Source organism: Globicephala melas, chromosome 1 (genome assembly GCF_963455315.2).
Source record: "Globicephala melas chromosome 1, mGloMel1.2, whole genome shotgun sequence".
Classification (NCBI taxonomy): domain Eukaryota; kingdom Metazoa; phylum Chordata; class Mammalia; order Artiodactyla; family Delphinidae; genus Globicephala; species Globicephala melas.
The window spans coordinates 47,798,380-47,812,323 of NC_083314.1; the positions used below are offsets into that span (position 1 = coordinate 47,798,380).

A 13,944-nucleotide genomic window follows, 5' to 3' on the forward strand; every position below is an offset into this window, starting at 1 on the left:
GCGGAGCACAGGCTCCGGACGCGCAGGCTCAGCGGCCATGGCTCACGGGCCCAGCCGCTCCGCGGCATGTGGGATCCTCCCGGACAGGGGCACAAACCCGTGTCCCCTGCATCGGCAGGCGGACTCTCGACCACTGCGCCACCAGGGAAGCCCGGGAGGGTTTATTCTTATCCCCAAACATTAGATAAAAGCATGGGACTATCCTGGAGACACAGGAAGTAATAGTTTGATGATTGTAAGTCAAGATCTTGGCAGAAAACAAATGGTGGAGCCAAATTGGGTAACAGATAAGAGCTTAATAAAAAGGCACTACTTACAAAGGAGGGTAGGGAAACCACAGTGGATACCCCGTGCAATACCCCAGGGCCAGTAAGGGTGGGCCACCTTCATCACTCTTAGGCCTGAAGAGTGGAAGAGAGGGAGCAGTTACCAGAACCAGGGGATAAAGAGCTGTGTAGAGTGGAGCACTGGTCAGGAGCTGTGACTGCCAGTAGAGGGACGTCTGGAAGGATCGGGGGGAATAGGTATTCCAAGCTCACTCTCCACCTCTTGTTTCCCTTTTCCTACCAGCTCCGGATATATCCAATGAGAGGTCAAGGGAGTGTGTTAATGTGCCCATACAGGTTAATTTCCCCAGGCACAAGCAGGGTGAAGAAGGGTAGAGAGTGGATCTGGAGGGCAATGGCTATAAACAAAAAGCTATTTGGGGGGCTTCCCTGGTGGCGCAGTGGTTGAGAGTCCGCCTGCCAATGCAGGGGACACGGGTTCGTGCCCCGGTCTGGGAAGATCCCACATGCCACGGAGCGGCTGGGCCCGTGAGCCATGGCCGCTGAGCCTGCGCGTCCGGAGCCTGTGCTCTGCAACGGGAGAGGCCACAACAATGACAGGCCCGCATACCGCAAAAGAAAAAAAAAAAAAAAAAAGCTATTTGGTGCATTATAACATATTTACCTGATAAGCACACTCACTACCTCCTTTGGGCTTCTTAGCACCTCCAAGCAGCAGAGAGGGTAGTATTATTGACACTACTACGCAACTGAGGAAAATGAGACTTAGAGAGGGTGTGTGGATTATCCCAAAGGCATGCAGCAGACTAGCGGAGGAATCAGGGTTAGAACTCAGGAGTCTCTGGCTCTAAATCCAGCACGATTTCTAATGCACCTTAATTATCCAGGGTTGCACATCTGGGCAGTGTAAGGATGAGATTAGTCCAGTGGGTCCACAGCCAAAGCTGTTTGCACAGTTCTCGAGTAGTAGAAGCTCCAGAGAAGTCCTCCCTCCCCTCCCTTCCCCACCCTTTGTAGAGGCATTTGGGGCTAAAGGCTTAGATAGGCTGTGCTTTCTGGATCAGCAAGTCCACACAGTAAAGCTCCCTCTCTAGGCCTTTGGTCTTCAGCAAAGATATTGAAGGTATTTGTGTTATCGATAATGCTGGACTATCAAAGTTTCTAAGATTAAAAATCTGGATATCATCTATGACTCTCCTCTTTGTCTCATACTCACATCTAGTCTACCAGTGAATCCAGCTGGTTCAACCTTAAAAATATATCCAGAGTCTGGTATTCTTCCCCTCACCTGTTACAACCACTCTCATCCAAGCCCTGTCCAAACTCGCCTGGATCACTACAGCGGCTTCCTACCTGATGCCTCTGCGTCTGCTTTTGGCCCTCAGCAGGTTCATTTCCAGTGTGGCCACAGTGATTCTGCCGGAACATAAACTGTGTAATTTAACTGAAAGTAAGTAAAGTCAGTGAGGACCTTGAAAAGAGATGGCTGTCTCCAGTAAAAACCAAAGCCCTTGCTAAAACCAACAAGGTCTACACTATCTGTCCTCTGCCTCTCCTCTCTGGCTTCATCTTCCTCTGCCTCTGTGCTCATCACATTGGCTAAGCCAGACACACCCCTAGCTCGGTTGTGCTGCTCCTGCTGTGTGTAACATGCAGATTCCTGCACGGCTGAGTCCCCCACTCCCTCAGGTCTTTACTCAAGTCATCTCATGAGGCCTTCCCTGCCCACTTGATATAAAACTTCAACCCTATCTCCATTTTACTTTTCTCCTTAGCACTTACGCGATCTGGATCAATGCATCCATCCTTCCATACATACATACATACACTTTGCGTGCATTCATGTATAATACATGTATAATCCTTACAATGCACATGTATGCATTTGTATATACAATGTACATCTATCATATACACATATAATATACTTGTACTATATTTCAAATAAATACACTAAATATAAGTTATGTATGTTATATATATTGTGTTATATATATGTATATATAAATACATATATATTTAACTTAATTTGCTTATTTTCCTTCTCCCTATGAGGGCAGAAGTTTTCATCTGATTCGTCACTACTGTCTCCACAGCATCTAGAAAACTACTGGCAGTGCAGTGTTTAGTTCTCAGTAGGGCTGATAGATAGTCAAATGTCAACAGACATTTGTTGAATCAATCAGTCCTAGTTGGAGATGACCCTTCTTTGGGCTTTTCCACAATCTTTTCTGGTCTGAGACACCTGTCTCAGTGAGAACTCTGATTTTCATCCACCTGTTCAACCATCCTCCAATTATACAATCAGCTTTTGTTGAATGCTTAGAGCATGCCAGCTAATATGTCTATATCCTGACTTTTGACTCACTGATGTGGAAACAGAGTCCACGTGGAATAGAGGAAATTACTCTAGAATTTGTCCTAATTCTAGAGAATTGGGACAAAATCATATTTTGTTATTATATTTGTGAATTCAATAAGTTTATACTTATGTTGAGAATACTATACTGTAAAAGGTAAATAAGTAGAGAGAAAAGGGTGTGAACCTGGAAGACAGAGCATCAGGCTTAAAGTCTGCTCTTGCTTCTAACCAAAGAGGGGAAGATTGAGAGATGGTGCTGAAGATGTCTGGGGTATGCAGTTTCATAGATAGTGATCGGAGACCAAGTAGGATGACAAGAAATTTAACTAAAATTTCCTTAATTAAATAAAATCTAATGGAAAATAGATTCATAGTTACCAGAGGCTGGGGGAAAGGAAAATGGGGAGTTGTTTCTTAATTAGTACAGAGTTTCCATTTGGGGTGATAAAAGGTTTTGGAAATAGACGGTGGTGATTGTTGCATAACGATGCATGTAATTAACGCCACTGAATTGTACACTTAAAAATGGTTAAAATGGCAAATTCATGCTATATATATTTTACAACAATAAAAAGTTTCTTTTGGAAAGAAAGTAAAAGATACAAAGGACATTGAGTTTTAGTGAGGAGAGCAGACAGCAGTGAATTTGAATTCTAGCTTCTCCACTTTCAAATCATTTGATCTTAAGCAGAAGGCTGCCGGGCCCCTTTGATCCTTGTCTCCTCATCAGTACAATGGGGATCATAATGGCTCCCTCAAAGAAAGACACTGTGTGTATAGTGTCTGGCGAGTGGTAGTACACAAATGTTCACCTCTTACAACCCTTAATCAGAACCATAGAACCTTAGAATAGGACGAAGCCCTCGAGGTTCCCTCAGCCTCCCCTCTCATTGTACAGATGATAGAGCAGGGTCTAAGGTCCCACTGCTGTTTCCTGACAAGTTTGGAGCCAGTGTCCAGATTCCCCCAGTCTACAGCAGAGTCAGCAAACGTCAGTCCGGGAGCCAAATCCAGCTTACCTCCTGTATTTGAATAATCAGTGAGCTAAGAGTGGTTTTACATTTTTTAAATGGTAGAAAAATATCAAAAGAAGAATTCATCATGCCACATGGGTATTATAAGAAATTCAAATTTCAGTGTCCATAAATAAAGTTTTATTGAAACACAGCTATGCCCATCTGTTTACATGTTGTCATGTGCTCTGACTACACAGTTGAATCATTGCAACAGAGACCGTTTGGTCTGTGGCCCACGCAGACTAAAATATTTACTATCTAGCTCTTTACACACTGTTCTGTGGAGAGGCCAAGAAGGTTTACCAAGTGATGGACAAACACAGTTCTGAAGGAAACACTAATACATTCTAACAAAAAAGAATTACAGAAAAATAAAATATAGGGACTTCCCTGGTGGCACAGTGGTTAAGAATCCGCCTGCCAATGCAGGGGACACGGGTTTGATCCCTGGTCAAGGAAGATCCCACATACCACGGAGCAACTAAGCCTGTGTGCCACAACTACTGAGCCTGAGCTCTAGAGCCCACGGGCGACAACTACTGAGCCTGCGTGCAACAACTACTGAAGCCCGCGTGCCTTAGATCCCATGCTCCACAACAAGAGAGGCCACTGCAATGAGAAGCCTGTGCACCATAATGAAGAGTAGCCCCCGCTCGCTGCAACTAGGGAAAGCCCGCACCCAGCAATGAAGACCCAAAGCAGCAATAAATAAATAAATAAATTTTTAAAAAGAAGAAAAAGAAAAATAGTTCAAATTTTATTTAGGTCTTCTGCCCATTTTTGGATTGGGTTGTTTGTTTTATGGTTATTGAGCTGCATGAGCTGCTTATAAATTTTGGAGATTAATCCTTTGTCAGTTGCTTCATTTGCAAATATTTTCTCCCATTCTGAGGGTTGTCTTTTGGTCTTGTTTATGGTTTCCTTTGCTGTGCAAAAGCTCTGAAGTTTCATTAGGTGCCATTTGTTTATTTTTGTTTTTATTTCCATTTCTCTAGGAGGTGGGTCAAAAAGGATCTTGCTGTGATTTATGTCATAGAGTGTTCTGCCTATGTTTTCCTCTAAGAGTTTGATAGTGTCTGGCCTTACATTTAGGTCTTTAATCCATTTTGAGCTTATTTTTGTGTATGGTGTTAGGGAGTGATCTAATCTCATACTTTTACATGTACCTGTCCAGTTTTCCCAGCACCACTTATTGAAGAGGCTGTCCTTTCTCCACTGTACATTCCTGCCTCCTTTATCAAAGATAAGGTGACCATATGTGCATGGGTTTATCTCTGGGCTTTCTAACCTGTTCCATTGATCTATCTTTCTGTTTTTGTGCCAGTACCATACTGTCTTGATTACTGAAGCTTTGTAGTATAGTCTGAAGTCAGGGAGCCTGATTCCTCCAGCTCCGTTTTTCGTTCTCAAGATTGATTCGGCTATTTGGGGTCTTTATTTCTCCAAAGAAGATATACAGACTGCCAACAAACACATGAAAGAATGCTCAACATCATTAATCATTAGAGAAATGCAAATCAAAACTATAATGAGATATCATCTCACACCAGTCAGAATGGCCATCATCAAAAAATCTAGACAATAAATGCTGGAGAGGGTGTGGAGAAAAGGGAACACTCTTGCACTGCTGGTGGGGATGTGAATTGGTACAGCCACTATGGAGAACAGTATGGAGGTTCCTTAAAAAACTACAAATAGAATTACCATATGACCCAGCAATCCCACTCCTGGGCATACACCCTGAGAAAACCATAATTCAAAAAGAGTCATGTACCAAAATGTTCATTGCAGCTCTATTTACAATAGCCCAGAGATGAAAACAACCTAAGTGTCCATCATCAGATGAATGGATAAAGAAGATGTGGCACATATATACAATGGAATATTACTCAGCCATAAAAAGAAACGAAATTGAGCTATTTGTAATGTGGTGGATAGACCTAAAGTCTGTCATACAGAGTGAAGCAAGTCAGAAAGAGAAAGACAAATACCGTATGCTAACACATATATATGGAATTTAAGAAAAAAATAATGTCATGAAGAACCTAGGCGTAAGACAGGAATAAAGACACAGACCTACTAGAGAATGGACTTGAGGATATGGGGAGGTAGAAGGGTAAGCTGTGACAAAGCGAGAGAGAGGCATGGACATATATACACTACCAAACGTAAGGTAGATAGCTAGTGGACATATATATACTACCAAACGTAAGGTAGATAGCTAGTGGACATATATATACTACCAAACGTAAGGTAGATAGCCGCATAGCACAGGGAGATCAGCTCGGTGCTTTGTGACTGCCTGGAGGGGTGGGATAGGGAGGGTGGGAGGGAGGGAGACGCAAGAGGGAAGAGATATGGGAACATATGTATATGTATAACTGATTCACTTTGTTATAAAGCAGAAACTAACACACCATTGTAAAGCAATTATACCCCAATAAAGATGTTAAAAAAATAAAGATTATAGTCTAAACATAAAAAAAAAAGCTAAAAATAGAGTTGCCATATGATCTAGCAACCCCACCCCTGGGCATATATCTGGAGAAAACTATAATTTGAAAGGATACATGCACCCCAACGTTCATAGTAGCACTATTTACAACAGTCAAGACATGGAAGAAACTTAAACATCCATTGACAGATGAATGGATATAGAAGATGTGGTATATATATATATATACAATGGAATATTACTCAGCCACAAAAAGAATGAAATAATGCCATTTGCAGCAACATGGATGAACCTAGAGAGTATCATGTTAAATGAAGTTAAGTCAGAAAGAGAAAGACAAATACCATACAATATCACTTATATGTGGAATCTAAAATGTGATAAAAATGAACTTATTTAGAAAGCAGAAACAGACTCAGAGACATGGAATACAAAGTTATGTTTACCAAAGGGGAAAGGAGGTGGAGGAGGGATAAATTAGGAGTTTGGGTTTAGCAGATACAAACTATTCAATACTATATATAAAATAAATAAACAACAAACTCCTATCGTATAGCACAATATATGTAACATACACTCAAAATCAATACCCAGATTATATAGACAAAACATTAATAGGCAAACAAAAACACAACTTAGTACTAAAAAATAGTAGGATATATAAGTAACTATGACTCAGAAGAAGAGCAAATGATTAATAAAGATTAAAAATATGTTAACCTAAGGACTTCCCTGGTGGCACATTGGTTAAGAATCCACCTGCCAATGCAGGTGACGTGGGTTTGATCCTTGGTCTGGGAAGATCCCACATGCTGTGGAGCAACTAAGCCCATGCACCACAACTACTGAGCCTGCGCTCTAGAGCCCACGAGCCACAACCACTGAGCCCTAGTGACACAACTACTGAAGCCCGCGTGCCTAGAGGCCATGCTCCGCAACAAGAGAAGCCACCACAATGGGAAGCCTGTGTACCGCAACGAAGAGTAGCCCCCGCTCACTGCAGCTAGAGAAAGCCCGTGCGCAGCAACGAAGACCCAACACGGCCAGAAATAAATAAATAGGCAGACTGAAATAGAGCTGTTCAAAACACAAATAAAAAATTCAGTTTTTTGAATTTTATTTTATTTTTTATACAGCAGGTTCTTATTAGTCATCAAAAAATTATTTTAAAAAAATGTTAACCTAAACAATTTTGAGAAAAACAGATTTAAATAAAGTAGGATCTTTTTATCACCATCAGATTGCCAAAAATTGTCACAAGTTTTGAAGAAACAATATTATCCACTGCCGGAGAAGATTAGGGGAAAAGGAATATCATACACTGTAGGTGGAAATATGAATTGGTCTACATTTCCTTGAAGTCAGCTTGGCAGACTTTTGGTGTGCCAGAATTTAAAGTGCATATATCCTTCACGCAAACAATTCCACTTCCTGCTACCTGCAGTGGACATTTGTCATGTGAACCTAACAACATCTTTGAAATAGACTCCCAACACTTTCATCAGTTTCCACATTGTCAGGCCTGCCTTCCTGATAGATTTCTGTTTTTAACCCCTGACCTCCCTTGTAGCCAGCTAGGGTACAGGCATGTGACCAGTTAGACACACCCACTTAAGATTTCAACTGAGAATTGAGCAATGTAAGAAAACTGAATCTGCATGGGGTCTCTATTCTGTAACAAGAGTAGTGGCAAAGACGGCAGCCTCTGCTCATCACCAAGCTGGTTTGCCCTGTAGTTCTGAGGTCAGTGCCAGAAGCAAAAACCTAAACCCATCTGACAGTGAAGTCCTGGGCATTGGTCCTTCAAACTTAACCTGGAGCCTTTCTCCAGCCTTCCTAATGATTCTGTGAACTAACATCTATTTTAATAAATTTCTTTCCCTTAAACTAGCCAGAATGGATTCTTGCCTGTAGCTAAGAACTCTTTCACAGTGTCTATTCTAGAAATACTCACATATCTATACAAAAAACATGTACAAGAATAGTCACTGAAGCACTGTGTCCATAGGTAGCTTTATTTATTTTTTATAAATTAATTTGTTTTTATTTATTTATTTTTGGCTGCATTGGGTCTGCATTGCTGTGCTGGCTTTCTCTAGTTGCAGCAAGCAGGGGCTACTCTTTGTTGCGGTGCGTGGGCTTTTCATCGCGGTGGCTTCTCTTGTTGCATAGCACAGCCTCTAGGCATGCAGGATTCAGTAGTTGTGGCATGCAGGCTCAGTAGTTGTGGCTCGCGGGCTCTAGAGCGCGGGCTCAGTAGTTGTGGAGCATGGGCTTAGTTGTTCCATGGCATGTGGGATCTTCCCGGACCAGGGACAGAACCTGTGTCCCCTGCATTGGCAGGTGGATTCTTAACCACTGTGCCACAAGGGAAGTCCCCATAGATAACTTTAAATAATAAATGTTCACCAGTAGGGGAATGGGTAAATAAATTGTGGGGTACTATGAACTAGTGAAAAGGAATAGGGGAGATCTGTGTCTTAAAAGATCTCCAAGATGCAGTGAAAAAAGTTAAATGCAGAAAATATGGGGCATATGATCCAGGTTTTGGAGACAGTTGTGTTCTTGTTAACTTCAGAAAGTCTTAAATTTTCTCCTTACACCTGTCAAGAATGGCTAGGACCATAGAGCAATCAAGAGAGAGGACATCTTGATGGGTGTGACTTGCTTTACTTAACATACCCTACAGCAGATTTTATCTCCATTTGAATAATGATCCAATTGGATTTTAACCTATAATTAATGTGACTATATAATTTATTATTTAAACTTGGACACAAGAGAGAAAAGATGCAAAATTAACTCTTCCACTGAAACAACAGGTAAACACCAAACTACTCCAGGCAAATCAGGATCTATGGTTACCCTACCATAACCTAAAAAGAGATGTGCCGTATATTTTCAATTTGCCCCTCCAAATCCATCTTTCACCTCCACCCTTCTCCCTCTCCCAGGAGACTGCCCTGGTCTGTAACACATCATTGAGCCCCCTTATCCTTTGGCTTCGGGCAGCACTTGGCCAATGACTAGCCCCAGCAGGAGGATGGAAAGAATAGTGAGATTAGGGTAGTATTGTCTTAGCTACTATCTCTGGGGTCACCTCAGGCTGGCTGTACCCTGCCACCACAACACCATCAGTATTAGTTTCCCAGGCTGCCACAACAAATGACCACAAACGTGGTGGCTTAAAACAACAGGAATTTATGCTCTCACAGTTATGGATGCCGAAGTCCAACATCAAGGTGTAGGCAGTACTGGTTCCTTCCGGAGGCTCTAGGAGGCTCTGTGCCATGCTTCTCTCCTAGCTTCTGATGGCTGCTGGAAATCCTCAGTGTTCCTTAGTTTGTAGATACATCACTCCAAGCTCTGCCTCCACCTTCACATTGCTCCTGTGTGCCTCTGTGTCTCAAAAATCCCTCCGCCTTTCTCTTATAAGCTCATCTGTCATTGGTTTAGAGCTCACCCTAAATCCAGGATGATCTCACCTCAAGATCCTTAATTATATCTACAAAGACCCATTTGCCAAATAAGGTCATGTTCACAGGTTCTGGGATTAGGACTTGGAAGTATCTTCTTAGGGGCCATCTTGCAACCCACAACACTGTACTTGCACATACCCAGGAACTTCGCTCATCCCATGTCCCCTGGGGCCTAGAGGTAGTAATAGCTCCAACGGTTACTCAACTATTCCTTGTGGTGTCCTTACACCGTACCCATGTCTATGTAAGAACCTTTATCAAACCTTCCTTGAACTATCCCAACTTGGGTTGCCATCAATTTTCTGTTGGGACCCTATCTGAAACACCAGTGGAGTACTTGCACAGGAGGCCATAAGCCTTAAACAGAACTTACTCCCAGATATTTGGAACAATGACAAGAGAAAAAAATTTACAACTGAATTTCACAAAAGTGCACATACAACGGAGATTAATTTGTAAATTTGCAGGTAATACATTAAGGAGGTCTTCCAAATTCAATCAAGATGACCAAATGATTAATTAATTCATTTAAAAAATCCTAAAATAGCTACTATTTTCCAGGTACTGTGAAGGTATTAGCAATATAATAATGAGAAAGATACAAAGATGTGCACAATTGTATTGCAACTTACAGTAATGAACAAAAAGGAGGATTGGATGGTCTGGTAAGCAGAATTCTAGATGGCCCCCAAGATTCCTGTCCCTGGTATACATACTCTGTACCCTCCCCTTGAGTGTGAGTGGGACCAGAGAATATAATGGAATATCACTCACATGATTAGTTACTAATCAGTTGCGTTATGAATTAGTGAAAAAGAAGATTGTCCTGAATGGGTCTGACCTAGTCAGGTGAATCATCTAGGAGATGTACTCCAGTTGGCCTGGAAGAACGCAAACAGCCATGCTGTGAACTCCACTGAGGGCCACATGGCAAGGAACTGTGGGCAACCACTAACAGCCAGCAAGAAATGGGAGCTTCAGTCCTAGAACAGCAAGGAGCTGAATTTAGGCAACAGCCAGTGAGCTTGCAAGAGGATCCTGAGCCAGACAACACCTTGATATCAGCTTGGTGAGAGTTTGAGCAGAGGACTCAACTAACCCATATTGGATTCCTGACCCATGGAAACTGTGAGATAATAAATTTGTGTTGTTTAAGCTCCTAATTTTATGTTAATTTGTGGCATAGCAATAGGAAACCAATTAGGTGGTATTAGTTTGGGGTGAAGCACTGGTCAGTGATGAGAAACACCGTATCTCATTAAGATGTGTGGCCCTGTTATTGGAAGATTGTATCCAAAATGAAGCAGAGGTCCTAATGAGAATGAGAAGCTTCAGGACCACCAAGATATTGTGCTCCTTATCCAAAATCATAAGGCACCTTTGTGAATTCACTTTCCTGGGCCCCAGAAGCAGTGGCTTGGACAGGGTATGTGAGAATTCTAGACTTTGGGATACTGGAGGCAGAGGAGGGAGTTGGATGGGAGTAATCAACTTAACCCTTCAGGTAGTTTACATCAAAGGTGATGGCCAAGAGTTGCATTTACATGAGCCCTCAGTGGGCCTGTTAGAGGCCTGGTAGACAATGTAGATTCATTACCTGATTTAAAACAGATAAACTCTTAAATCATATTGGCTTAACACAACAGAAGGTTATTTCTCCCACATTCATAAAATTAAATGCCAACACTTGTAGTTAGTAGGCAGCCTTTCACCTGGTCCTTCAGAAGCCAGACTCTTCCCATCTTGTAACTTTGTCCTCTAGTGCCTCACAATCTTCTGTATTCAGCCAGCAGATACGGAGAAAGAAAGGGTGAAGAATGAGGAGAGAGGTTTCTATGGGCCACGTCTTGAAGTGGTGTACATCACTTCCACACACATTCCACTGGCCCAGACTCAGTCACTGAACACGCAGGTAACATGGTCCCTGGCTAGGTGGCAACTTCCCAACAACACCCTACATTGTGGGAGGGGAGCAAGGATATTCAGTGGGGAGATAGATGTATCTCCCACAGGGAATTTTGAAATTTACAGTGGGGTTCCCAAATTGCAGAGTTAAGAATCCTGCACAAGAGGGCACAAAGGTTAACTCCTGATTTGGGGATGCAGATTCTGGTTTGGAAGAGGACTGATCTATGGAGAAACAGACTCTGGGTCCTTGAGTTCTCTCCTCAGCCACGGGTGTGAGTTAATACCATAGTCATGAGGGAAGAAGTAGGTATAACAGAGGTAAGATGAGTATGTGCTTCCACCTTGCCAAAAGTTTCTAGAAGAAAAAGAAATTTGCAGCTGTTGAAATGTGATCACCAAAAGTAACTGAAATCTATTATATGAACTGTGAAACCTAAGTCATGGTTATGCAATGAGGTATAAAACTCCCATTATAGGAAATTTCAAAGAGGAAAATTATGAGCTGGTGTGCCAGGAGAAATAAAGCAAATATGTCCTTTCAAACTAAGAAATGAGAATGTTGTTTTCCATCTCTCATGAGCTTTGCTTTGGTAAGTTAGTGACAAACCCCAAGGCTTAGTAACCCCTACTTGAAATAAGATGAAAGTTTGGCACATAAACAAATGGGCTCTGACCTTGTTCTGATTCCATGGACCCACTCCCTGTGTAGTTCTGCTCAAGCACCTACCTCTGGCTTTCTCCCTTCCTGGGGTGTATTTCTGCCTAGCAACAAGGTGAGTTGTAATCATTTTTTGATGATGATGATGATAATGGTGCCCCTCCCAAACAGAAAGGAAGTAAATTAAAAGATGCTTTTGGAAAGCACCATACTAAAAGCCTACAACCATTAAGTTTATAGTTTAGCTGTCTAGATGCCATTTCTGAAGAAACCTCTACCTCCACCATGAACTGTTCCTTTCACTAAAACTAAAATTCACTCAACATGTCATTCTATACTGTCTAAATCTGTGTATATCAATATAGCAGCCACTAACTACATGTAGCTATTGAGCATGTAATATGGCTCTTCTGAAATGAGATGCACTGTACATGTTAAACATAATGCTGGTGGGACTTCCCTGGCAGTACAGTGGTTAAGACTCGGTGCTTTCACTGCGGTGGGCCCGGGTTCAATCTCTGGTCGGGGAACTAAGACCCCACAAGTCCTGACGCACGGTCAAAAAAACCCACAAAACATTGTAGTTTGTAGACTTAGTATGAAAGATGGAATCTAAAGTACTTCATTTATAAAAAAAAAATACTTCATTTATAACTTTTATATTAATTACATATTGAAATGATATGTGGGCATATTGAGTTAAATATCTCATTAAAATTAATTTCATCTTTTTATGTTTTTAATGTTGCTGTTAGAAAATCTGTTTTTGCTTTTTAATTCTTTATCGAAGTATAGTTGAGTTATAATGTTGTGTTAGTTTCTGGTGTACAGCAGATCAATTCAGTTATATATATATTATATATATGTTCTTTTTCATATTCTTTTCCATTACAGTTTATTACAGGATATTGAATATAGTTCCCTGAGCTATACAGTACGAGTTTGTTGTTTATCTATTTTATATAGTTTGTATCTGCTAAACCCAAACTCCTAATTCATCCCTCCTCCACCTCCTTTCCCCTTTGGTAAACGTAACTTTGTTTTCCATGTCTCTGAGTCTGTTTCTGCTTTGTAAATAAGTGCATTTTTATCATATTTTAGATTCCACATATAAGTGATACCATATGGTATTTGTTGTTCTCTTTCTGATTTACTTCATTTAACATGATAGTCTCTAGGTTCATCCATGTTGCTGCAAATGGCATTATTTCATTCTTTTTGTGGCTGAGTAATATTCCATTGTGTATGTATATGTATGTATATATATATATGTATATACATACATATACATACACACACACACATACACACACACACACACCCTACATCTTCTTTATCAATTCATCTGTCAATGGACATTTAAGTTGCTTCAATGTCTTGGCTATTGTAAATAGTGCTGCTATGAACGTTGGGGTGCATGTATCTTTTGAAATTATAGTTTTCTATATGCCCAGGAGTGGGGTTGCTGGATCATATGGCAGCTCTATTTTTAGCTTTTTAAGGAACCTCCATACTGTTTTTCATAGTAGGTGTACCAATTTACATTCTCACCAACAGCAAAGGAGGGTTCCCTTTTCTCTACACCCTCTCCAGCATTTGTTATTTGTAGACTTTTTAATGATGGCTATTCTGACCATCTGAGGTGATACTTCACTGTAGTTTCAATTTGCATTTCTCTAATAATTAGCAATGTTGAGCATCTTTTCATATACCTATTGGCCATCTGCATGTCTTCTTTTGGTGAAATGTCCATTTTTTGATTGGGTTGTTTGTTCTTTT

The 13,944-nt window shown here is 41.2% G+C and overlaps 1 long non-coding RNA gene across 1 annotated transcript in view; it reads right to left on the reverse strand.

Moving 5' to 3' along the window:
* The window catches only part of LOC138842365 (uncharacterized), a 51,628-nt gene that overhangs the window by 26,639 nt on the left and 11,045 nt on the right, over nucleotides 1-13,944 (reverse strand). The gene's annotated exons all lie outside the window — the stretch shown is intronic.